Source organism: Dermochelys coriacea, chromosome 16, assembly GCF_009764565.3.
Source record: "Dermochelys coriacea isolate rDerCor1 chromosome 16, rDerCor1.pri.v4, whole genome shotgun sequence".
Taxonomy (NCBI): domain Eukaryota; kingdom Metazoa; phylum Chordata; order Testudines; family Dermochelyidae; genus Dermochelys; species Dermochelys coriacea.
In genome coordinates this window covers 25,352,781-25,380,385 of record NC_050083.1, presented here as the reverse complement: position 1 = coordinate 25,380,385, position 27,605 = coordinate 25,352,781, and the positions used below count along the sequence as shown (strand labels likewise).

The 27,605-nt window shown below is 42.3% G+C and overlaps 1 long non-coding RNA gene across 1 annotated transcript in view; it reads left to right on the top strand.

Moving 5' to 3' along the window:
• The window catches only part of LOC119844074, a 134,180-nt gene extending 130,710 nt beyond the window's left edge, over positions 1 to 3,470 (top strand). The window contains exon 5 of the long non-coding RNA XR_006276009.1: positions 1,136 to 3,470. This is a non-coding gene — a long non-coding RNA (uncharacterized LOC119844074). The remainder of the gene's footprint in view (positions 1 to 1,135) is intronic.
• Positions 3,471 to 27,605: the final 24,135 nt, after the last annotated feature.

The window sequence follows — 27,605 nt, the reverse complement described above, 5'->3', positions numbered from 1 at the left end:
AACTATTTTGATGGGAGGAGGAAGAATTGAATCCTGACGCTCTAGGGAGAAGAGCAGTGATTATTCATCAGAATATTTAGCTCTAACTATTTGAATGTGGGGCCATGGAGTGAACACACCAGGCTAATATAGACTGATACTGGGATTTTTGTCTTCATCTTTACTATATGAAGGATTTTGCTGTAAATATATTAAGGGGGATTCATACAAGCATAACCACAAATGTCAGAGAGTATTCCCAATTCCCAAATGTGTGTTGCTGTGCTAGTGCTCAGTGCCACTGGCAGATGTTTCAGATTTGGATTTTATGCTCTGTTTTTATGCCATGTCTTCAGACATCTATTATTGTTATTGGTAACTCCTGAAATTCTAGAGATAGTCATCATTTCTATATGATGAGACATTGCTAGAAAAGTGGGAAAAGATAAAAAGGAAGAGAGAGAAAATGCAAGAGTTTAAAGTGAGACCCCCCCCCCCAGAACTAATGTTAGGTTTTTATCTGCAGTTGGCATGAAGCAGTTAATAAAAAGTTCATCCCTTTATGTACTGATAGCTTTGTGATGTGGTATGTGAGGCTCTGACTGGCTTTCATCAAGTGTATCATACCCCAGTTTCCCTTGAAATTTAGGCTGGTAATAATGTACGAGCTGACCTGCCTTGGCCTTAATTTCCCATTGCCTTGGTCTTTTGATTCTGTCTCCATCCCGAGATTACATGGCTCTGAGAGAACCTTGCTTCACTTCCTTGACCATATCTTAGAACGTTTTCCTTCATTCCTCAGCTGTAACAGGCAATGATGAAATCCCAGTTCTAAGAGCTTAGAGATTCAGATGGACAACTTATTTCTTAACATGAAATTCAGGGGACTTATTGTGCTACTGTTTTATCTTCTGTTGAAATAACAGTCAAAAGCTCACCAGGCACCATCACTGTTGGCACTCTCTAATTACACAGCAGATACATAGTTAAATGGGTCCATATAAGAAAATGATACCCTGTTTTAAAGCTGCCTCTAATGGATATTCAAACTCTAGAAATCTGAAACTGGTTAAAAAAAATCACCTTCTCTGGGAGGAATGCATGGTTCTGAGTTGTCATTGTTTGGGAGCTTGACTGCCCTTCCTTCTCCCCTCAGTTCTGCTGAAGATTTGCCATCAAGGCACCATATTGTTTCTGTAGTGCATTTACAACACAACAGCTCCAAGCAAAATGAAGGGAAGGAAGCAACTATATGTATCACAGCTAGACACTGCTTCAAAGGAACAGGCCATTTCCATAGTTGAAGCCCTATGACCTGAAGGAGGTGAGAGCAGCCAGGGCTTGCTTCAGTTGCCATAGGCCATTTGTTTTCCCTTTGAAGAAGAAGAGGTGTAAAATAAAATCAAGGTTGTACCTTATATACCTGCCATGTTGCTGCCTGGTGAAACACAAGGCAAATACACACAGTCATTTGTATTCAAACTGCGCAGGGGGGGGACATTCTGCCATTAAATGGTTCTCAGCTCTCCTCCTGCAATTGGAAGAGCCTGTAATTGCTACCCAATTGGTTGGTATTTAGCATGCAATATCATGTATTAGTGAGCACTAAGTACTGTTTCATGTTGGATGCTGAGAACCATAAGAGATAGCTAGAGTTTAAAATGGAAGTCTGCTCTGATTATGTCAATGATTAGATTAGCTTCCTCATGTTTTGCTGGGATGTGTTCATTAGCATTCCTACTGGACTTTCCATCTGTCCAAACTCCTTGCAAAGGTTAACAAATTAATCCTCACAGCACCCTGGAAAGGAGCAATATAACTTGTCTCATTTTATGATGAGGAAAACTGAAGGAGAGAGGTTTTGTGATTTGTCCAAGGTCACAGACTACATCATAGTGCCCTGATTAGGGACCAAGAGTTCCTGGTGCCTGGTCACATGCTGAGGCCACCAGCCCACACCTTTCTCTCTTTGCTTGGAGTCCTAAGATTATAACCCATTTGATTTTAACCACTAAGCCAGCACCACAGATCCCCACACATCATGAAACCCTCTGATTTTGACATGTGTTGTGCAGTGGCTGGAGCAGGAGCCAGGAGACCCAGGTTCTGTTCTGACTCTGCTGCTGGTTCACTGTCAGATCTTAGCCAAATCATCTAAAATATCTGTATCTCTACCCTTCAGCCTTACATATAATGGTACCAGCAGTAACCTGCATTTGGAGGAAGCTATGTTAGCCTCAGGTGCAAACTGGTAATTATCACTATTATTACAGGGCATCAAGGTGCCTGCCTGGATTGTGAACATTATTGGGTCAGCTGGTCAAAATCAGCATATTTCCATTGTTCCCAGTGAAGCCATGGTGATGACATCCACTGGGAATTTGGTCAGCAGTTATATTAACCTCAGACGGAATTTACCATCAAGACATTTCCAATGAGGGGTGTCCTCTTTTAGGCCCTGTTCCTCCAGTTGCATCCATGTGGGTAGACCCTTGGCTCACATTTGGAGCCTTAGGCAAATAAACATACCTAAGTCCAGTATAATATGAAAACATATAAAGGGAAGGATTTATCAGTGTAGCAGTGTGTGCAGCTAGGGCTACTGGTGCTGAAATAAGTCTCATTGCATTAGGAACCCAGAGCTAGTGCCAAGTGTAGTAGTGACACAATAATGTGGTGCTTGGAGACCTGAATGCACCATGTGCATTAAGAAAGTAAGATCAGAGATTTATTTGCCAATCTAGACAGAGTGCTGAGTTATTCCATTCATTTCCTGGTTTTCTCCTACAAATCTGTCATGTTCATAATTATTGCTTGTTTTTAGCTATTGACAGAATATAAAAATGAAGGAAAGCATGATATCATAGACAGTCACATAGTCCATTAGTGCAGTGTGGGGGACAGATTTCTGATATATTCAGCTCTGACCACTGGCTTTATTTCAAAGAATAGAAATGCGTGGTAGAGTTAGGAATACCCTAGGATTTACATGGAGAAGCTGTGCTAGGTAGAAGTGTCATTAGATTCTGCAAAGGGTGGCAAAGTTGAATATTCAGGGAGGGCTTATTCACTCATTGCCTTCAGTAGTAGTTTTATCTGAATAACAAGGGCAGAATCAGGTCCCTAATTATATCATCATCTTGCCATGCAAGAATTTCACACTATTATTCCATAAAGTCCTGCTCATGCTTTCAGCTGGAATCAGTGGAAGTTTGCTATTGACTTCAGTAAGTGCATGATCCCCAAAACTGAGTCCTATATATGGGCCTGCTCCAAACCCCTTACTGAAGCCAATGGAAAGACTCCTATTGATTTCAGTAAGCTTTTGATCAGGCCCTGGTGAGTGGCAGGTGTTTCCATAAGTATGCAAGAAATGTTTATCCTTCTGAGCACTCTGACAACAGAACTTGAATTAATTTGCAGATCAAGATACTTGGCTGCTGCCAAATGTCTGAACTTGTTTCTTGAAGGATTTTACTTCCTGTGACACATAAGCGAAATATTTAACAAGAATTTGTAAATAAATATCCACAAAGAAATCATGTGAGAAAGAGACTCTTCATTTGAAGATATTTGTTCATTTTCTCTCTTTCCACAATACATAAAGTGTTACCTTTTTCACTGTGAAACTTCAGGTGTTTTTGGAAAATATTTTTAGTCAGTTGCTGAAAAAGAAAAATGCATAATTTAGTTTCCCAATAACTCACCCTGATATTTTCCCAAGTAAAAGATATGCATTTACAATATGAAACAAAATCAACACTTGTCTTGAAACTTTGTCATGTCAAAAAATAATAAAATATCAGGCAGGCAGAACGTTTGTGATTTCAGAAATTTGTAATATTAATATGTAAGTATATCATCTGAATTATCTGAGAAATTATTCACACTCTCTGTGTCATTTGTTTTCCATAATTTCACATTTAATGTCTCAATATCAAAAAATTCTCATTATTGATATAGACAAATACCCATGTAGGAATTCTTGCAGTTTGATGTGAGATTCTGGCAGTTCACTTCTTTTTGATCTTTCTGGGCTACAATCATGAATAAGTTAAAGAAGCAATAAAATCTGAACTCTTCCAAAAAGTAAAAGTGCTTTTCTCTTCCAAATTAGCTGCCCGACACAGCAGATTGTTTACTGGGTTTGATGAAAGGCCTGTTCAGCAATGTTGCTAATTTTCTTTTAACAATGAAAGAAGCTTTTAGATGTGTGTGCTCTTATTTCTTTGACAGGTATGATGCTTCGTTAGCAGAGATACAACCAAGTGGGATACAGCATTCAGAATGCAGGTTTCCTGACATACTGGCACCTAGCAGGTTGCCATAGTGACAGACATAAGAAACAGTACTTCAGAAATTTTGCTTGATAATAGTTAAAATGCATTTTGAGAATGATCATATTTCAGATGGCTCCCTCTGTTTTATATGGGGATAAGCAGAATTACTGGTTTTTGCCAATAAGAATTAATGCTTCTTGGCTTTGCCCATCCTCATTGACTCAGAAGTCTTTTGCATCAGAATATTTGTCTACATTTTGTAAACAAAATAAGCCAGTTTTCAGAGTAGCAGCCGTGTTAGTCTGTATTCACAAAAAGAAAAGGAGGACTTGTGGCACCTTAGAGACTAACAAATTTATTAGAGCATAAGCTTTGGTGTTTCTCTCTCTCTCTGTTGGTATAACCTATGCAATATTGCCTTTATGTTTTTAAACATTCAGAGGGAGAAGTGATAAGTCCCGGCCTCCTATGATGTTCTAAATCTAGAGCACTGTAACTCAGAATCCATTGATCGTCCACACATGGTTGTACAAGAGAGACCGAGATGTGGGGAGATTTCAGAAGCATTCCTGGCCTTGGTGAGATAGGTACCAACAAATCAGTCAAATAACAAGTGTTTTGCAAGCAGCACAGCTGCCTCGCCGGGCCTTTGCTGAGCAAGTTCCAAGGTGCCCCCCTCCTGATTGAAGTTGAAAAACTCAAAAACGTTCCTCTCTCTCCCCAGGGCAGAATCTGACCCCAGCTGGGGGAGAGCCTGTGGCCGCCACCCCCATCTCCGCGCTGATTACACCTCTCGGCCCTGTTCGCCCCCCGGCGAGCTGGCAGGGTGAGGAGTTTGAGCGCAGTTAGCAACAGGTGCTAGGTGCCCGGGGGACGTTTAGAGTTTCTGAGCTTCCCCAGCCTGCAGGCTCCCGCCCCTGGGCCGTTCCGTTGGGACACGAGGGGTTAGAAAAGAGCCAGCCAGGGACTCCCGCTCGCCTGTGTTGGGGCAGGCTCGAGCCCCGGGCCCGCTGTGCGGCAGCGCCCAGCCCGGGCCCGTACAGCAGCGGAGTGAGCCCCGCCCCAGAGGTGGCTGCATCTCAGCCCGCGGGCCGGGCGCTGCCGTGGCGGGCAGCCGGGCTGGTTCGGACACAAGGCGGGGAATCGGGTCCGGCAGGGCGGCGCTGCAAAGCCCAGCTCGGTGGGGCGCTGAGCCGCGGGGAAACGTGCCTGAGGTGGCGGGGGGCACCAGCCCGGCGAGTGCAGCCCCTGGGCGGGGGAGACGCGGGCAGCACGGCGGGCTGGGGGCGGCCACGGGGCCGGGCAGCTGATGGGCTCCGGCTGGACGGGCTGGGTGCTGCCTCCAGCAGCAGGGGCCGGATCAAGCCACGCAGCCCCCCCCCCCAGTTTCCAGGGTGGTTTGGGGCTAGATTCTCTCCCTCATCCCCGCAGCGGCTCCCAGACAGGCACGGCGGCTTCCCCGCCAGCAAAGCTGGGCGGACCGGAGTGCCGGGAGCTGCGGCGGCTCGCACTGCGGAGCTGCAGCCAGAGCCCCAGGCGGGCCTGGGAGGAGCTCTGCACCCTGCGCGCTCCCGGCCGGGCTTGCCCGGCGCCCTGTCCGTGGCAGGAGAGCGGATTTACCGCCCTTTCTGCGGGGCTCCGCATTCCTTGCGGGGAGTGCTCGGCGCGGTCCCGGGGACGCGCCGGCTGCAGTGACTGTTGGGGAGAAGCTCGACTTCTCTTTCCGCTCAATTCCGCTTCACCCCAGCGATCGCAGCCGGTTTGGCGCCGCTCTCGTTGATCCAGTGGTACCAGGACCAGCAACAGGCAGTGGGGCTGGATGAATTCTTTGACCTGTCATTTTTATTAAACGGTCTATCTGTTTAGCAAAAGGGCTGATTTGAAATGTTAGTAAAATATAAATGTTCCCTGTTACAACTTGCAGCGGGAGCTGTTGCTCATCATAAGATTATACAGTAGCAGGGCTGGAACACAAGGAGAAAATGACAGTAGTTATCCCTATTCGTGCAAGGTATTATATTTGTTGTCATTATTCAAAATGAAACTCTGCCTGCTAGCTAGCTTAGTATTCCTTCTGACTGTTTCCTCTAACTAGAAGCCTATGGAGTTTCACAAGTCCTTGCACAACACCAGAGAAAGATAAGTGCTGCCCTTGCACATGAGCCCCAAACAGATTTTCAGAGGTTTGTCCCCTAGATTGACAGCAGCTCTAGAGAAAGTCAGAGCCAAATCTGAGGTGTGGATCCAAATTTCATGGGCCCGACTCTGATGACCTCGTGCAGGTGGCTGTAAATCAGGAGCAGCCCTAGTGAAATGAACTGGTGCAAGGTGACTGGATACAGGCCTTATGTCTCAATGATGTGTTACAGTACAAATCCCAATCCAGACTCCAGGGTTTTCATTCAGGCCCATCTCTGCCTTAATTTATTTCCTGCTTTCTAGGTAGGGCAGTGCTGGACTGAGACACCAGTTAGCTAAACTCTAGGGGTTGCAGTGTTAGGGAATCTTTTCCGTCTATAATTCAATAGTATGGATTATGTTGAATTTCCAAAGTCAAGAGAGTCTTAAAAATAAGTTTTTTAAAAGGTAAAGGTAACTCTTCCTATAAAAAAGGGGAAAGCCCCTGGGGCAACCATTGAGGATATAGGTGGTCTATGTTCAAGTTCTCAGAAAGTAATGGGATTTGTCTGGCGCAGACATCACTGCTCTGCATTTCACATATAAAAATGCTTTCATAAATTCCTCTGAAATATCTTCTGACCCAGCTCTGGAGAGGAACTGGATTCTTTCTGTGGAACTGCATTGACTGCAGTTTTACTTCCTTTCCAGTTGGAAAGCCAGACTTTCCATACTTTATAAGGATATATTTTAATCAATTAATCAAAATGTAATTATTTAAGAGAGTCCATTTTCCCCCTTCCTCGCAATGGACAGTGCTTGAGGTAATTACAGCTTTCCTCTATCCTTAGAACAGGAAATAATATGTTAACTGCAGTGTGGTAACTTGATAAATGGTGACTTTTCATGTTGTGGAAGTTCAGGACGTTGTGTCTGTTTATGGATGAGGAACATGAAGCACTGAGAGAGGTGATGACTTGGCTAAGGTGACCGAATGAGTCAGCATAAGAGTCTCCCATTCGTATCACTAGGCCAAATGGTTTCTTACAGCGACAAATGGAACCCAGGAGTTCTGCCGCCAAGTACATAGCTTTAGCCCTGTAGATAGTGCCTCTCAAAAACAAGGAAAGCAAGAAATAGTATTAAGCAAAGATTAAATTACTCTGATTTTTGGTGATAAGCAAGTGACACATCAAATCTATGTGAAGCACTCATCACGTGGGTGAATTGTTCACTAAAATGAATATAAAAATGGTTTCCTTGTGGCCATTTCCTATACTTTGCCACTGGGAGGAATGAGCAAAATACAAGAGTCCCTTCTGGCCTGACTGAGAACTCTATAAACATGTGGTAGGGCAGGTGTCACGTACACTGGGGTGCTCCCTAATCAGTCTGATCCCAGATGCTGCCAACCAGGGGCTAGATGCTGCTGCAGTGGACTTAATCAGATCTAGGGTTTGCCCTCTGGCAGATGGACTTGTGGAGTGTGTTCCCAGCATACCACAGCTGAGAGCTGAACCAGAGCCCTAGTGATCCCAAGGCAGCAAGAGTGATTTTCCCCCTTGACAGAACCGGGGAAGCCTATATGTGCTTGTCCCAGTTGGAAGTCTTACATCAATATTAGTTACTGCTGATAATGCTTGTGTGAATCCCTTCTAGAGTGTTGTATTCCTCTACACCAGTGATTCTCAACCAGGGGTATGCGTACCCCTGGGGGTACACAGAGGTCTTCCAGAGGGTACATCCACTCCTCTAGCTATTTGCCTAGTTTTACAACAGGCTACAGAAAAAGGACTAGTGAAGTCAGTACAAATTAAAATTTCATGCAGACAATGGCTTGTTTATACTGCTCTAGATACTATACACTGAAATGTAAGTACAATATTTATATTCCAATCAATTTATTTTATAATTACATGGTAAAAATGAGAATGTAAACAATGTTTCAGTAATAGGGAGCTGTGACACTTTTGTATGTCTGATTTTATATTTGTATGTCTGATTTTGTAAACAAGTTTTTAAGTAAGTTGTGACTTTGGACAAGACAAATCAGAGCCCTGAAAGGGGTACAGTTGTCTGGAAAGGTTGAGAGCCACTGCTCTACACTCTTGCCTCCAGACCTGCTTGGGAAAAGCTTAAATCCATGGGCAGGTTGGACTGGGATCTAAGCATCAGGTAAGCTGAGAACTTGTGATATTTCTCCCCACACTTTCGCACCTGAACTGCGGGTAAGAAAAGAGCAATTATCCTCTCTGCCTGCTGGTTTGAGAGAATCACCTACACGTCCTCTTGGATGTGAGCAGGGAACCTGGTCAGGCTGCAGAAAGTGCCGGGAACATCTTCACAAGGCGCTGCCAATGGCCTGTTTGGTGCATGGGATTAACGGGGCTCACTGAATGGGTGACTAGTCAATATTTTTTTATCCTCATTCAGCATATAACTCCAATAATTATTTTCTGTGCAACAGCCAAACCCTGCACTGAATAGAGAATTATTAATTTCCTCATGGGCTTTTTCTATGATGTTTTCATTGTGTCTAAATGATTTAAAAACATGAATTAATTTATCTTCATAGTACTCTGGTAAAGTTAGGTGTAGAGTTGGTTGGAAACTTTGATGGAATCAGCTATCAAAATTGAAATGCTTAATGAAATCTGGTCAATTTCACTGAAATTTCAGTTCAGAGCAAAATTGTGAGGGGGGAAAAGTTCCAAAAATGTCAAAACATAATTTTCAGCATTTTTGGAATGAATAATTTTGATTTTTTATTTTGAAATTACTTTTAGTTACATCATTTTAAAATTGTGCATTATGTATATTATAAAAGAAAAAAGTCACAATTGAAACAAAACATTTTGATCACTCCAAAATGAATTTTTCCCCCTGAATTTTCTTTCCTAGAGAATTTCAAAGTTGTGGGTTTTGTTCAAATAAGAACAAAGCCAGATTTCAAAATCTCCAAAACGGTCACAAACCAGGATGTCCATTGCCTGCTCAGCTTTAGGGGGTATTACAACCCCCATTTTACACATTGGGAACTTCAACTCATCTGGGTGCCCCATTTGAGAAGCCTAGGGTCTAATTGTTCAGCGTACTTAACATATTATTGCAGAGCACTAATAACTTTCTGTTTTAAATAGCACTATATTTGTTCAGAGCAGAGTTCCCATTGACTGAGAATGCTCAGCACTTCTGCAAATTGGGTATCCCAAAAATGAACACTCAGTGGCCACCTGTGAAAGTTTTGGTTTACATGACTGGCCAAATGTAACACAAGAACTCTGTGGCACAGGCAGGGAGAAAGTCCAGTTTACCAGGTAATTATTCATCTGTCTAAATCATGGGACCACCCTTTCTCCTCGTGAAATTCTCTGCCTTATTCACTGCGCACTTTCCAACTTCTGCAGCAAATGAGGCTGGGGTCCTACAGACTACAGCCTCCTTCAGTCCACAGCTTGATTTGTCTCCAGAGCACTATCCATTCTGTGCACTGAATAAAGCAGGGATTCTGTGGAAAAGTGTCAGGTTTCAGAGTAGCAGCCGTGTTAGTCTGTATTCGCAAAAAGAAAAGGAGTACTTGTGGCACCTTAGAGACTAACAAATTTATTAGAGCATAAACTTTCGTGAGCTACAGCTCACTTCATTGGATGCATGATCATGCAACTAAAGATTATAGCATAATGCATATGCTTCCTGGAAGGTGCCATCCATAGATGCTCATCACAACCTGCATGAATAGGCTCTACTCGGCCTGAGCTGAAAGCAGATGTTCAAGGCATCAGCCTCCCTTTTCAATCTGTTTTATACAAATTTAAAATAATAAAGGTGCCCACACTGATGGACATGTTTTAGCAGTGTCAGGCCAAAGACTGAATGTCCCTTTAACCCCTGTTCATGACCCCTCCAATTTCAGTTCTAGTGAAGAGCCAGAGGTCCTGGTGCCCCAACTGATGGTAGGACCCAAAGATCTCAGCAAAGAGGAGACACAAGGAGCTTTTGGTGATCCTAAACTCATAGGATATCAGGATTGGAAGGGACCTCAGGAGGTCATCTAGTCCAACCCCCTGCTCAAAGCAGGATCAATCCCCAATTTTTGCCCCAGATCCCTAAATGGCCCCCTCAAGGATTGAACTCACAACCCTGGGTTTAGCAGGCTAATGCTCAAACCACTGAGCTGTCCCTCCCCCCCGAGCATTGCTTTCCCTCAAAAACAACTCCATCTTGTTGAGACTGCTGGCTCTGTAGCTGCTTCTGCACTCAGGTATGGTTTTCAAAATTCTGCAGTGGAATCTATCAGCCTATATGTCACTTGCTGCACTGCATCCAGTTCAGAATTGCTCTTTTCAGCTCTGCTTATAAGTACTGTATCTAGTCATTTTCATTCAATCCCAACACAGGGAAATAAACTCACCATTTGCCCTTGAGTCTTAGGCATACCCCTGTAGCAGGCTAAATGTGAAACAAGATCTGATGGAGATTACTAGAAATATTTCATGTTGCCAGGTGTTGAAAAGCATGAGGAGAGCCTTGTGAGTTAGTTTCCCTGTGAATTGAACAGAATTTTTCATTTTGATTCAAATTGAAATTTTTGTTTTTATTTGGGTGTCAAAAACTGAAACATTTTGGTTTAAAATTTTTCAATTTGTATGTATTCCCACCTTCTCTCTCCATTTTTTCTTTCTCTGTTTTTATTTTCAATGGAGAAAGGTAAAAAACCGAGAGAAAGTTGGAAAAATCCATTTTCTCTCTCTTTTACAAACTCTTTACCAACCTTTCATCCTGTCCCCTCTGCTTCTCTGCATCCCAATCAGCTGCTTCTTCCTCCTCCTCACTGCCTGGTGGTACACTGAGCGTACCAAGCAGAGTCTCCCAGCTCTCAGCCCTGGAGCCTGGCCACAGAGCATCTTCTGACATCTAAGAGGAGCAATTTCAGGGAAAGTCATGCTCAGTCCCTGGAAAATGGAAAATGCTCAGTGAGTTCTGTGGCGGGGAAGCTTACACAGTGTCCTTGGCATAGAGCTGTGTGGCGATGGAGGTAAGACCAGTCTCTGACACCTCCTGCAAAATGGCATGTCTCTGCTCTAAAGCATGGATGCTGCAGCTTTAATGGTAGTAAAAAAAATTGTACCATGGGAAAACAAGCTTAACACTCTTTCTGGAAAAGGCTGGAACTTTTTTTTTGCTGAAATTAAAAAAAAAAAATCACCCTGAGGCAGACACCCAGTATTTCAGTCTGGACATTTAAAGTTTGGCAAAGGTAAAACCAACTGAAAACAGGGTCTTACAATGGAAAGCGTTAGGCAACCTTAATAATAGGCAATGTTATCAGCTCTGCCTGAAATAAAGCAGGGTTTGAAATGGATGCCGTGAACCAAATTCAGTCCTGGCATAAAATGGGCATAACTTTGCTGAAGTCTGTGGGATTGTACCCTTGCAGGCTGTAAAATATAGCTTGCTATCAAAGGTGGGTTAGGAAGGTAATGGGTAAAGTGAGTCCTAATGCTTTAAAGCTCATACTCATACTGGTCCTCAGCATTTCTCAGCTGCACGGGAAGTGCTGATAAGAACACAGACTTCATTTTCATGCCTTACAACATACTAGAGGCATATGGGTGGCTCGTCAAACCACACACCTTGGCCAAATACACACACACAGAGTATTTTCCTCTCTCACTGATCCGTGTGCTTGCAGTTTGCTATTTAATTTGTTTTGGTGCTGAGAGGAGACAAGGGAGCTGCTTGTTACATGGATTAAAGAGATCTTTTCTCCATACCTTATGAGTCACAGGAGTCATGTCAGACCAACCATGTGTCAAGTTTAGAGAAGCAGCAGATCAGTCTGCAGCTCCTTTTCTGCTTTCTTGAGTGGCAGGAGGTACTCAGTGACTAGCCCTATCCAAGGGCAGCCACAGGTGATCCAGTCAAATCTACTAAGGTAGAACTCAAGGAAGCTGGCTATGTATGCAAATGGGATAATTCTTCCTTGGCTTAGTGGAAAGAATTCTGCTGAGACTTGTATCTCCCTAGCAGGACAATTGGGCTTTCAGGTCTAAATAGTTTTCTTTAATACTAGCTTTAGGCAATGATCCCCTATATGATAGCGAATAGCATTGACATAGGACACTAGGGAGGCTGCAGAAACTACTGCAATACAGATAGCAACAGCAATTCCTAAGCAGACAGATGAACCTTTGCCCATCCCCTAATCTGAGTGCACCCGAGGCCTGCCCCTCAAACCAAACCACAGCTGAACTTGAGGTCTAAAAATGTTTGAGTGACTTTGTTGTTGCTTTAACTTCTACTGGAAAGTAGTAGATGACCTGAGAGCCCTGCAGAGAAAGTTCTAAAGGGGTATGAAGTGGGGCTTTGTTATTTCATTCTCTCCCAGATCACTGTGAACGTGAGCATCCAAGTGATGGGCTTGGTGGATTCCTGGATTCCAGTCTCTAGTAACGGGAATACGATGACTGTGTTTCAGGGATATGCATTTTCCCACCTCCTGTACTCTAACAAGAGCTGAGCTCTACACAGTAATTCAGGTTCCATCTCGGCATGCTGCTGTAGGGCGAGGTGTATGAGGGCAGAGCTATGAAGAGTTCCTGATAACTGGAGTCAGAGAGTTAATCCCATGCTGGAAAAGCTACCCTTTGTGTGTCTCTCTTACTGAAATTATGCCTTAGCTCTGCATTTGGTGGAATGATCGAGATGGCCATTTTCACTTCTAACTCCTATGAGTTTATCTGCATCTTACTGTGGGAGCTTAACCAAGCTCTCAGCATGGAAATCACTACCTTGGAGCATCATCCCTAAGAATGACACCATGAACCAATGGACTAGCTTAATATTTTCATTCTCTGTATTTCAGCTACAATGGCAAGTGGCTTAAATATTTGGAACATTTCTCCATGGATTGTTTTATAAGGATTGCAATGTCCCGTCCATTTCCATTGTAATTTGAAAATAACCAACATAGAATTCACAGTGACGTTTATTGGGGTCGAAGTGTAATTGTTGTGTGTCCTGAACCAACTCTTTATGAAAGTCTTTATGAAAACAGTGAGTTTCAGTGAGTACAGTTGGGAAATGTGTTTTATTGTCTGCAAAAAAAATTCAATGAATACTCCTTTTTGTTTATGTCTAATTTTGGGGGGAACTTTTTTCTGGCTTTGGTTGAAAACCCAACATTTTTAATTTTTTGGTTAAATTTGAAACAAAAGTGAAGTTTTCTTGTGAAAAATTTCCATTCAGGTAAAAAGGTATTTTTAACATAAAAATGTTTGACCAGCTCTAATGGAAAGCATTGTTCCAGTAAGTTGACTTGGCAGCATCAGCTAGATGATCCCACCAGATTTTCCTTTCTTGTTTTCTGTAGTGTTCTTCTTTTTGTGTTTTTAAAAGAAACGTTTTCTGCTGCACTTTCATTGACAAGCATGCTGGGTTATCTGTTTAGTTTTCTTGAGCAAAATCTCACACTTTGAATGAATTTTGGTTGAAGCCCCATTGAAAAAGGTCAGACCCTTGTGCGTCCAATTTATTCTGGTGACAAGTGGCTCACTGTCTGTCTTTCTGTCTTCATTGAACTGATAAAGGACGGGATGCAGTGTGGAAATGCTTACTCTGAAATCAAAATCAATAGATGGCTCCTTGCTTCCTGTAACCTTTAGAGAGACAATTACTTCTTCCCATTTCTGTGTTTAAAAACATATTGTTGACACATTGAAAGTTCTTTCTTCTGCCTAAATATTAAGTTGGCTGAGAGTCACAAACGTGATTGTTTTAGCAATGATTCTGATTGAATGGAACTACTAGTGACACGATAGCCTAAACATGTATCATTAGGGCAAACAATAGAGTTTTGGTGAAACAGCAGCTATTACTGTGATGTAACCTCTTTTTCTCAAAATGATGTTGACAGTGTGATTCCCACTCGTGGAATTAAGTATTAAGAATTAAGTATGAATAAAGAGCAGCATGTTGTTTCATGTTAGTTCAAGGACAGAGAAGGCAACATACTAAAAACTAGGATCCAACAAATCTGGGATCCAACAAAGGCTTTAGGGTGGCATAGGGGAACTGACTGGCTCTAGAGATTAACAATGGACCATAGAAACTTTCCTCTGAAAGCCACTCATTCTCATCAAGCCTCACTGTTGGGCAGCTGATCCTTCAGTGTCTCTCACATGTACACACACTAATTCAGGAGTGCGGAGTGCGTGCATGTTGCAGTGGGATGGAAAAATCAGCATTTGCGTGAGATAAAAGAAATAAAGTTGGAAGCCTTTGGACTTCGCTAAAGGAGAAATAGATTCTTTATAGAGCAGGGTGATACTGAATAAGGGGATGTATGAGAGAGAGAGAGAGGGAGTCTTAGGAAGCAATTTCCCTGGCAACAATAACTATGTGAGTTGCTCACAGAACAAATCTGGTTCCTTTCAGTTCTCACACCAACATTCCCTGAGACCCAGGTGGTGTGGCAATATTCCTAAAGCCTGGCACTGAGGCTGGGGACCCTGAACACATTATGCCCCACTGCAGGGCATTTGTTCTTCCTGCTCCACTCATGAAGTGGGGTTTTATGATGGCTCTAAACTTCATTTCAGAGGCTGAACAAATCTGTAACCAGACACACAGGGCCCAGTAGTGCCTTTAAGGAACAGCCCTGCTTTGGGAGCCATGGGAGTCTCACGCTCGAAATCTCGAGGAGCTCTGGGGTGTGCAGGAAGAGTATGGCTTCCGCAGCATCTTCTTCCTCTGCATGTAGCCAGCTGCACTGTCCAGTCCAAAGCGGAGCCAGGGCCAGGGCCATGGTTTATTAGAGCTCCAAGTCCACCTTCCACTAGATGCAGCACTAGTCTTGTGTGTTCTTTGTACTTAGAGGAGCTCTTCTCTGCCATGCCATGCAGTGGCATGTAAATCAAGAATTGGAATCTTTAGCCACCTATGAGTTCACAAAAGCTCTTTCTAAATTGACAATATTCTGCATGGACAACTGTGAGACTCTTACTGTACAAGAAATCTTAGTATATCAGACTATGTCCAACTTTAATGACATCTTTCAGTTTTCCAGGCCAGGAAGCCAAACAGAAGGTAAGGAGGCAGCTGATGTTCTCCTGTCACCTATGGTTCTTGCAATACGATGGGTGATTGTTCCAGGCTGTGAATGTTTCCTCCTTCACCTGGTACGTTATGCACCATCTGAAAACAGAAATGTCCTATGAATGTGTTTCCAAACCAGAAATGACTCGTCATCATACTTGGGATGAAAAAACACCTAAGGGGAAATGGTATAATCACCAACTGAAAGAGAGGACCATTTACTCTGTAAAATATTATCCTGATTTTAAAAGCCTTAGCCAATAAGACAAACTTCCTTAGACTGGAGAGGATGCAGCAACCTTCATCTAATTTAAACTCAGTCAGCAGAAAATAAACTTCGTGTTAATAGTCTGAGAATTCTAAAGCCAGCATCTCACGCTCTTGCAGTATAAAACTGAGGGGAAGAGGGAAGGGGGAGCTGGAAAGTTTTGTCAGCATGCAGCTGTCAGTCTTATGTACAGACCGTCACATTCACATCCAATCGTGAGGCAGTATAATATGGGTAGTGATCACTTGTTGCAAATGTTTCTGTCCCACCTAGTGCTGTATGTATCTAGTATAGGCTCTGATCCTGCAATCATATCTGCCCAGGGCCCAAAGGGAATAGTGGCCAAATGATGTTATGTGTGCAGTTCTGAGATTCACCTAGAACTCTGCTTGTGTTGACTTGGCATTTACTTGTGAATGGAAATCATTTTACATGTCTATGATTGTGTTACAGAGAGTTGACCATGGTAATTATGAATTCCACTGCAAAGTAAAAACATGACCTACAATGTATACAAAATAAATAGTCATTTCAGAATGTTTCAATTTTTGAGCCATGAATCCTTACTATGGAGAGATCTGAGATCCTTGTGTCCTTGTCTCAGCATTAAAAAAACAGATTTAATTGTCAGTCTTCTTAAACATGCGTTTAATTCCATTCTGTGGGGAATACAGACACTCTTAAATAATTGAGTGGCCAAAAGATTGGTTATTTCTGTTTTCATTGCCCATATTGATTTAAGTGTAGTTAATCCTTTCAAATATCCATGTCACACAGAGCCTGATGGCTCTCTTTAGGGCAATAATGTTCCTCCAGCTAGATTATTTGACATCAAGCATTGTAATGTCACAATAAATCCTTCACATGGGCTGTTCTTTTCAAAGAGAAGTACCAGATGGGGACTTTGCCTTTTACATTAAACTCTCAGTTTTACTAGTCAGAAGTTGGGCTTGTGAATAATTTTCATTAAATTTTCTTTTGTCTCCCATAAAAGAGTTCCACAACCATGACACTAAATAATCACAAGCCCAATTAAATGGGCACATGGAAATAAAATAAAACAAGGTGTTCCCCTTATTGCAAATTAAATACGGCTGTGTGTAAAGTAATCTCACCCAGTGTATGATTCGCTACAGAGCTTCATTTATGAACTTTACAGACAAAAGTGGGGCTGACTGGCACCTTTAACAAGTGGAGGCAACTTTTCTTCATTCCATTCTCTGTCTAAGTCTCTCTGTCTCGCTTGAGTTATATCCAGTGCAGTACCATTGCAATACTAGGTTTTAGAGTAGCAGCCGTGTTGGTCTGTATTTGCAAAAAAAGAAAAGGAGTACTTGTGGCACCTTAGAGACTAACAAATTTATTTGAGCATAAATTTATTTGAGCGTATGCATCCGATGAAGTGAGCTGTAGCTCATGAAAGCTTATGCTCAAATAAATTTGTTAGTCTCTAAGGTGCCACAAGTACTCCTTTTCTTCATTGCAATACTGTTTAGCACTGGCAAACTGTCTGACGGTCCCAAATAAATACTGTTACCTGAAGAAGTTTTGCTCATAAGAACATAAGAATGGCCATAGGGTCAGACCAAAGGCCAGTCTAGCCCAGTATCCTGTCTTCCGACAGTGGCCAGTGCCAGGTGCCCCAGAAGGTATGAACAGAACGGGTAATTGTCAAGTTTCAGAGTAGCAGCCGTGTTAGTCTGTATTCGCAAAAAGAAAAGGAGTACTTGTGGCACCTTAGAGACTAACAAATTTATTAGAGCATAAGCTTTCGTGAGCTACAGCTCACTTCTTCGGATGCATTTACTTTACGGTAATTGTCAAGTGATCCATCCCCTGTTGCCCATTCCCAACTCCTGGCAAACAGAGGCTAGGGACACCATCCCTACTAATAGCCATTGATGGACCTGTCCTAAATGAAATCTATTTCTTTTTCTAACCTTGTTATAGTCTTGGTCTTCACAACATCCTCTGGCAAAGAATTCCACAGTTGACTGTGCGTTGCGTGAAAAAATACTTCCTTTTCTTTGTTTTAAACCTGCTGCCTATTTAGTTCTTGTGTTATGAAAAGGACTAAATACCACTTCCTTATTTACTTCCTCCACACCAGTCATGATTTTATAGATCTCTATCATATCCCCCTTAGTCTCTTTTCCAAGCTGAAAAGTCCCAGCCTTATTAATCTCTTCTCATATAGCAGCTGTTCCATCCCCCTAATCATTTTTGTTACCCTTTTCTGAACCTTTTCCAATTCCAATATATCTTTTTTGAGATGGGGCGACCACATCTGCACGCAGACTTCAAGATGTGGGCGTACCATGGATTTATATAGAAGCAATATAATGTTTTCTGTCTTATTCTCTATCCCTTTCTTAATGACTCCCAACATTCTGTGCGCTTTTTTGACAGCCGCTGCACATTGAGTGGGTGCTTTCAGAGAACTATCCACAATGACTCCAAGATCTTTTTCTTGAGTGGTAAGAGCTAATTTAGACCCCATCATTTTATATATAGAGCTGGGATTATGTTTTCCAATGTGCATTAATTTGCATTTATCAACATTGAATTTCATCTGCCATTTTGTTGCCCAGTCACACAGTTTTGTGAGATCCTTTTGTAGCTCTTCGCAGTCTGCCTGGGACTTAACTATCTTGAGTAGTTTTGTATCATCTGCAAATTTTTCCACCTCACCGTTTACCCCTTTTTCCAGATCATTTATGAATATGTTGAATTGGACTGGTCCCAGTACAGACCCCTGGGGGACACCACTATTTACCTCTCTCCATTCTGAAAACTGACCATTTATTCCTACCCTTTGTTTCCTATCTTTTAACCCGTTACCGATCCATGAGAGAACCTTCCCTCTTATCCCATGATTGCCTCCTTTGCTTAAGAGCCTTTGATGAGGGCTTGTCCAAGGCTTTCTGAAAATCTAGGTAGACTATATCCACTGGATCCCCCTTGTCCACATGCTTGTTGATCCCCTGTGACGTTATCTGATTAAAATATGACCATGCAGATCATTGTTGCTACCACTGTTATATAATTGCAAAAAGTCTTATACCTAGTATGTCAAGTAAGGTGTCTATAGAAATGTTATGACTGGCTGAATATGATTATGCTGTCTGTATGCATGTATCATTTTTGTATTTGAAGTTATGAGTATTGGCTCTATACAAGTTTTTCAGATAGGTTTGCTCCTGTGGTAATGCCCATAAGGTATTTAGCCTGCAATATCTTGAAGGGAATATTCAAGTTAAGTGGCCATCAAGGGACACTTAACTCACAATGGACCATGGAAGACACCCATCCATGGTTGATGGACTTTCATGTGAACAACTAGAGTATAGGTAATGGCCTTTGCTGTGACTAAGAGAAATCATTCATGGACTTGTGACTCCAAACACCATCTTGTTCTATGTGATTTTCCACTAGCTGAGCTGATGGCTTGGTTTGAAACAATGGATTTCCTTCCACATGGAAGAAGCTATAAAAGGTCCTGGGAATATCTCTATTTTGCTTCTTTCCTGCTCAAATCTCTGGATTTTGGATCTTACATTAAGGGGAGCATTCTATCCAAGGGACTGAGGACTTCAGTGATTTGGAAGCAACCAGACACTTAACAAGCCAGCAGTTTATTCCATCACTGCTACAAGCCTGAACCAAGAATTTTGTAATTACTGTATGTATTTGATTCCCTTAACCAATTTTAACTCTCACCTTTCTTTCTTTTTATAAATAAACCTTTAGATTTTAGATACTAAAGGATTGGCAACAGCATGATTATTGGGTAAAATCCAAGTTGCATATCGGCCTGGGTGTGTGGCTGGTCCTTTGGGATCAGAAGAAATTTTTATTGGATGAAATTGGTTTTAAACAACCACTCATCTTTAAGTCTCTAGTGTTTTTGGTGGTGATACAAGGACTGGAATGCCTAAGGAAACTGCTTTTCTGACTTCTTGTTAGCCAGCGTAGTGAAACAGAAGTTAACTTTTGTTGCTGGTTTGGTATTTTATGGGAGAATAATCACCAGTTTTGGGGTGTGTCTGCCCTATTTCTCAGCAGTTTGTCTTGAATTTGGTATTCTCAGTTGTGACCCACAAAGGCATGGTGACACCCCCTCAAAGAATTCTAGTAGATTGGTGAGGCATGATCTTCCTTTACAAAAACCGTGTTGACTCTTCCCCAACAAATTATGTTCATCTATGTGTCTGACAATTTTGTTTTTTACTATAGTTTCAATCAGTTTGCCTGGTACTGAAGTCAGGCTTACTGGCCTGTAATATTTAAAATTAGGTATCCTCCAGCCATTTGGTACAGAAGCTGATTTAAATGATATGTTACAGATTACAGTTAGCAGTTCTGAAATTTCACATTTGAGTTCCTTCATAGCTCTTGAGTGAATACCATCTTGTCCTGGTGACTTATTCCTGTTTAATTTATCAATTTGTTCCTAAACCTCCTCTAATGACACCTTAATCTGGGACAGTTCCTCAGATTTGTCATCTAAAAAGAATGGCTCAGGTTTGGGAATCTCCCTCACATCTTCAGCCATGAAGAACGATGCAAAGAATTCATTTTGTTTCTCCACAATGGCCTTATTGTTCTTGAGTGCTCATTTAGCATCTCAATTGTCCAGTGGCCCCACTGGTTGTTTAACAGGCTTCTTGCTTCTTAAAAAAAATTTTGCTATTACTTTTTGAGTCTTTGGTTAGGTGTTCTTCAAATTACCTTTTTGGCCTTCCTAACTATATTTTTACATTCACTTGGCAGAGTTCACGTGCTCAGTTTGGATAATGGTCCCTAGTAATAGAGTAACAATCCATGCTTTTCTATAGTGGTTGGAGGAAGTGGATCAAATGGTTATTTGCATGTTTATTATTTCAAAGAGGATTCAATGGCTGATGGGCATGTGGGTGGCTCTGAGAACTGGTGGAGATATCAGGGGACAAACGTTCAGAGCCTTGTGCATTTTGGTCCAGTGGCCTATCTGAAACATGCTGGTGATTCCAAATCCAGTTCCTAGTAGACAAAGGGCCCCAGCACAAAACCCACCACTGTCTTTGACATTCACTGTTTCCCAATCTTATCAGTGGTGCTTGTGATGGAATGGGACCTGCACACTAGAACACACTGTCATCTCAGTGGGAATCCCGCCTGAGCAGGGCTGGGACTGGGAAGATGTCTAGGTCAGAGAGAGTCTGCTCTGCTGTGGCCCAGGCTGTACTGGGTCTGTAGGGAAAAGAGACCAGACTCCAGCCTGTCACTCCAGCCCTTTCTCCCCAGCATAATGTCACCTCCACATAATGGCTCAGACTTGACTTTTTAGCGAAGAAAGAAAAAGACACAACAATGCAGCATGTGTCTCTACTTCCAAGCACAAGACCCAAGGTTCAGGCTCAACACTAATTCCCTTGTTGCTTTGCATCTGATGGTGTGCCACTGGGATTCAGGCTTAACTTTTTCTCACCCATTTGGTCTTCCCTTTGCCATCCTCACATCACTGTGCATTTATTTGTTTGTTTGATTTGCTAGATTCATTATAGTAATGTGCAGGGGACAGCTGAGAACAGGGCCTCACTGTGCTAGGCACTGCACAAACATAGGACAAAAGACAGTGCCTGCCCCAGAGAGCTTACAGTCCAATTAGATAAGCTGGACAAAGAGTAGGGAAGGGAGAGAACATACAAGCAGAGTGAACAATGCGATGGCTGCAAGTGTCATGTTATTTCTGTGATTCCCCCTTTTATTGTTTCAGTGGGGTTATGTTAGGAGGGTGGTAGCTGGATGGAAAGTCAAAGGAAGGGATTAGGTAGGAGGGGTTAGAGACAGTGAGGGAGGTACAATAGAGGCTGGAACAAAAAGACAATCAGCACAGGGAGAGAATGTTCAGAGTGAACACGGCAGAATGCAATTTGACTTTTTTTTACCCCTTTCGATCCCCATAGTTATTTGGGGTTTTCTCGGTTGTTTCTGTTAGGAGAGATGATAATAGAGACTGGTATTTTTGGATGCAATCCTGTTTATTTACAAAGCATTACAGAAAGTTCTGCTTCCCTGAACATATTAGGATCAAACAACAGGAAGCAGTTTTCTTGTGCATAATTCCAAGCCTGTCTACCTAGCTAGCACTCGGCCCAAAAAGCTTGCTCTCTTGTCAGGGCCACGCTACTTGTGCTTCTCTTGTTGTCTCCTGGTTTTCTTGCTGCTTTCTCCTGCTTTCTTTTACACAGACACACAACTGCAACCAAATCAATCATAAGCCCTTGAGTTCTTGTGGCACCTTAGAGACTAACAAATTTATTAGAGCATAAGCTTATGCTCAAATAAATTTGTTGGTCTCTAAGGTGCCACAAGTACTCCTTTTCTTTTTTGCGAATACAGACTAACAGGGCTGCTACTCTGAAAGCCCTTGAGTTGTCATTCAATCTAACTCATTCATTGAGTTTCTTTCCCAAAGACTACCTGGTGGAGGAAGGGAGAATGTCACCTGGGCCTACTGCCCTCAGAATGTGCGTGGTTTCACCCCCAAGTATTTCTGGGTCTGATTGGGGGAGAGGCATGACCCCAGTTGGGCTCCATTATATACCCTCCCTTTCAGTGCAGCAGTAGCTTGAGCTGCTATTTGTGTATTTAGTAGTTCAGCTCAGTGCTTTACTAGACATGAAATGAGGATAAGTTTGTGCTCTGGACAGCTTGCAATCTAAAACACTAGATGGAGGCTCTGGGAAGGATTATCTTTAAAATTTCAAGGAATTTTTCATGCTTTCTCCTTGTGGGCACCAGCAGCTTCTCATCTGTACCACATTGTTTTAAATGCTGATCCACAGGCCCTTCCACCTTTCTTCCAGAGTTTTTCTCTTTCATTTGTCTCTGCATTGCAGGCTGCACTCTTTCTTTCCGTGTCTGGGGGCCAGGACTGGAAGAGAGGCGCTCAGCACCTTAGCAAGCAAGGAGCATTGGGACATTTTTTTTGTTTGTAGTATTTTAGTGAGATGCCCTCAGTTGCAGTAGGAAGCAGCAGGGTTTCAACTTAAAGGAATGCAGCCATGTTACATCCTTTGTTCTTGCCACAAATAGAAGGGACATTAGATTATCAGTATTTCATCTCTCTAGATAGCCATGAAGCAGTGGCGTTAACTTTATTTCAAGTACCAATTATTGTAGCAGCCTGACCAAAACCATCTATATAGCCTATTCAGTACAGAAAAATGGATTCACTACCTTTCCCTGCCCCAGGATACAGGCTACACATTGCTACCATGTTCACAACAGATTTTATATGTACTGTACCACACATTTAAACAGTGGATGGGCAGTGCATTTCTGGAGATTATTGTGTGGCTTGTAGCAGTCTGAAGAACAAGGCCAAACAAAGGCTGAGTGACTTTTACCAGTGCAGTAACCACTCTCAATATGTTGCCCGGAAAATCCTGTGATACAAGAGGAATGGCAAGGAGAGGAGGTAGGCATACCTGTGTGCTGACTGGCTTGTTCTCACATTTATACATGCCGCCTCATGTACCCTGCCCATCTCTAGCATTTGGGCCTTCAGGGGCATTGGTACTTCAACCACCCCTGAATGGTGCAACCTTCTCTTGATTCCACAGACTCTGTGAAAGTAATGATCCTGCCCAAATAAAGGGCTAAGGCACTAGGCACTGAACAAAGGCCCAGAACTGAACGTTGACTTTCTGACCCAGTTGTCACTTTAGGAGAGAATTAACCCTGGATTTCATGTGCATTTCTCTTACCTAATACACATAGGTCTGCTAGTGTCATTTTCCTCTGAGTTACTTTACTTACATTTAAAACAACATTCTGTACTGGCTGGGGAGCTGTCAGCCAGACCCTCAGGCTGGTTGTCAGTTCAGCTAGAGTGGCTGTGCCCTTCACAAAAGTAGAAGTTAAACTTTATCCCAGTCTTTCTTAGGGCCAGCAGCAGCTCTCTGAGTCTCATTATTATCCAACCTGGATTGCTGGTGTGCTATGCAAAGCAGGTTATCCCATTATCCCCAGGGATTTTAATGCTACCTGAATCAGCCCATCTTTAGATTAATCTGGAAAAAGCTTTTCTTTTCATTTTATTAATAAAAATTTAGTTTTTACTGCTGTTTTTTTTAGTACCCAGATGTGTGTTTGAATTTCCTGAACTTTATGTATCATCTGGATGAAGCATCTGGATGCACCTCATTGTGGAGCCTTTTCTGCTGTGAAGTATTTTGGGATGGCAGCTAAAAGAAAACAGAGCAAATCGGCTGGTAGTGATCGGTTTGCTCCAGATCTTTCAGATGGCTCACAATGATCGCATTAAGTCTAGCAGAGGCAGAGACAAACTGATTGCCGTCCAAGTCACTAGACATTTGGATAGATCATTGACATCCGAGTCATTTGGATTCATTTTCCGCTTCACTTTCTGCCCATTGGTTCAGCAGGAAGGACTTTCTAGGCCTCACTAGGTAGTGAATTCTCACCAAGACTCAGACAGGAGCAAGAGAGATAAATCTAGCTGCAGACAAGATCTGAGAGATGTTGACTGCTGGACACTATCACTTCTGGGCAAAAGTATCACCACGGGGGAAACCAGCAAGAACAACAACGAAATCATGTTTCTGCTGGGTCACTCCAAAGCAAAGCCCCTTTTAATCGTGTGGAGAATGTTAGGGTTTGTGCTGCGTTTATATACTTTAGTGCTGCCATGAGTGCAGGGGACTGGACTAGATGACCTCTCAAGGTCTCTTCCAGTCCTATGATTATATGGTTCTATATCATTTTAGGTATGAGGTTTGTGGGAGATAAAATATGTGGGAGGAAGTGAGATAGTCGTTTGAAACCTAAGGACTCTGAGAGGGCCTATTGGGTGGTTAGGAGCCGCCCTGGGTTGTCCATTGGCTGATCAGCAGTAAGAGGAGAAATTTGGGAGGAGGAAGTGTGGAGACTGGCCGGCTGGAGATGGCTTGGTCCAGGCTGTCTGAAATTGCCAAGAAAGGTTTTTCCAGTCTCCAGAGACTGGTCCATCAGGGATGACAGAGGTCTGGGCTGCCAATAGAGTGGTGGTGAGACCAGGTTGGGAGAACAAGGGAGTCCAAGGCTGATGAAAAGGAAAGCTGAACTGGGATATAAAATAAGATTTCCAGGGCTTGGAAAGGAATGTGGTTGCTGCCAGATGATCACTACTGGTGGCCACTCATGGATTTCAATTGTAAATAATAAACTACCAATTTGTTAATGCAGTCTGGAGTGGAGCTGTGGTGAATGGGGCCTTCAAAGTGGCCTTCAAAGAACTCCTGCCAGACCAATCAGGGGATCTCCACTCCTGGGGACATGGTTCTGGTAACAAGAGAGCAGCGGGAGGGATGCTCAGAGGTAAAATTTCCAAGCCAGAAGCTTGATGGCAGCAGTAGGGACCCAAGATCAGGTTGTAGGAACCCCAGGAGTGTGACACATGACAACAGAGAAATGTTTACAGATGAGACACTGAGCAGCAATGTTACTGCAGTAGAAACTGAGCTTTTTCCCCCTTCAAAAGTGGTGAATTTCCACCTGGAGGAAATCTCTTGCACAGCTGCTTCACGGCTGTTGCAGTACATCTGAGCCTGCCACTTAAGCACATCCTCCCTAGCTAATGCTCCCTCCCTCTCTTTTTCCTTTTTGAATGATGTCTCCCTTCAGGGTTATTCTCCTTTGTAAAGTCAAATCATGCAGTCTACGTGGTACAGCAGACAATAAATGCCTTAAACACTTTCCCTCTAGCCATCTGAAGGGTCCCTGCAGATCCATGCAGGCATCAAAAGCCCATTCTTAATATTCCAAAAGTGCCTAGTATAATTGATCTGGTTGCATGGTATGCTGTGCGATCGCATTCTTCATCTGAGAGGAAGAATGCACTAAGGAACAGTCAGACAATGACTGCAGGGAAAACCAATGTCTCTTACAGATCAGAAAGTCTTTATTTGATTGCGTCCTTACACTTTTTACACTGCCTGAGAGAAGAGACATTGTATTAGGGTGGAGAATTGCTATAATTGTACGATGTAATGTGCTGAGTTGTATAGTGATACTATGTGATGATGATGATGATGCAGTAGGCAGAGATGGGTACTCATTTACTCCAGCATGTCTGGAAACCTGGGAGACCTTCCCAGAAAGCTCAAAATACCCTAAAAGACCCTCTTGTTTGTTGTAATAGATTTCCATTTCCCTTCCTCAGCATAACAAGATACACAAGTTATTCGCCAGCCAATCTGTACTGAGATGGTTCATCTGGTAGATCATCCACTTTCTCTTATTTTCATTTCACAGAAGTGGCAATTCATAGTTTCCTTTCTTACCAATTTGCATTGTTACTGTAGGTACTAAGAAAGCACTGGGCTTTTCTGGCTTATCTTCAGAGGTAGGCATGAGATGGCAGCCTAGAGTCAGATTTAGCATTTCCAAGGTATAAAAAGTCTTTGGGTGTCTGTGGAGGCATAGGGGGAGGAAGGGATGAAGGAGAGGGAGGGTGCTTCATATGATGCTAAATTAAGAACGTCTGTTCTCTGAACCTGATATTGATCTCTAAGAAAATCAAGCTATCAAAGAAATCCACAATAAAATATAGTAGGGTCTATTATATTATTATATTATAATATTATTATATTAGCTCTTCTGATTAGAACATGAGGGTTTTAGCCAATTACCCAGGCTATTGTACCTATGTCTCTCAATATTTAAACTAATGAATAAATTTTCAGTATATTGTCACCTATTGAAAGGCATTAAACTGCTGTTAAATTCTAAACTTCTGCTTAAATTCATATATTGGTCTGTAAATGCCTGTCCTATTGGACCACTGAAATCACTGGGACCGTTTGGTAAGAAAGGCTTGACTCAGTCTAGAAACACAGATGTCGGACTGGATCAGACCAGAGATCCATTTCTAGTGTCCTGTCTCTGACAGTGTTGCCAGTACTAGAAGCTTCAGAAGAAAATGCAAATCAGCCCTGCAGTAAACAGGCATGGGATAATTGCTTATTTTTTAATATTTACCAATATGAACTGTAAGTTCATGTTATCCATACAAATGTCAAATCCTTTTCTGAATTCTGCCAAGATTTTGCCCTCTTGATATCCCATGGCAATGAGTTCCATAGGTCAATTGTGCATTGTATGGAAAAATCATTTCCTTGTATCAGTTCTGAATTTGCCACTTTGTATTTCCCCTTGTTTTGTGTTGTGAGACAGGAAAGAAGTTCTTGATCTACCTTCTCAAGGCCATTCATTATTTTGTCATCTCTCTTTCTTGTTCTCTCAAAATGGGAGAATCAGATTCATTAGGCATATTTTAGAAAACTAGACTAAATAACATGAGAAGAAAGCTTTGCAAACTAAGGACAAGTAGATATTTTAGGGTTTGATAGTATAAATATTATTCTAATACAGACCCATGATCTTGTGTTACAGTGAAAATATTTTCTTAATGGACAGATCCATGCTAATTTTTTTATTTTTATTTTTTGATGGGCTATTTCAAGCAGTCAAAGATGCATTTCTTCCACAGTGACAACATAGAAATTTAAATATGCAATCAGGCCAGTAGTCCATCTAATACAGTATCCTGTCCTTCACAGGCCCAGTGCCTTGAAAGTGCAAGAAATCCTGTAATGGACAATTTTGGGATAACCTGCCCATAGGAGAAGTTTCTTGTAACCCCCCCCCATCATTTAGCAATTTCTTTATGCCTTGAATCATGAGTATTTAGATCCCTTCTAAATTTTAAAAATATCCCTATATAATGTCACTGGGGCTGGTTTTTTACATCCTACTACAACCTCAGATCTTTGTTATCATGTGGTAGGAAGTTCCACAGGTTAATTATGCACTGT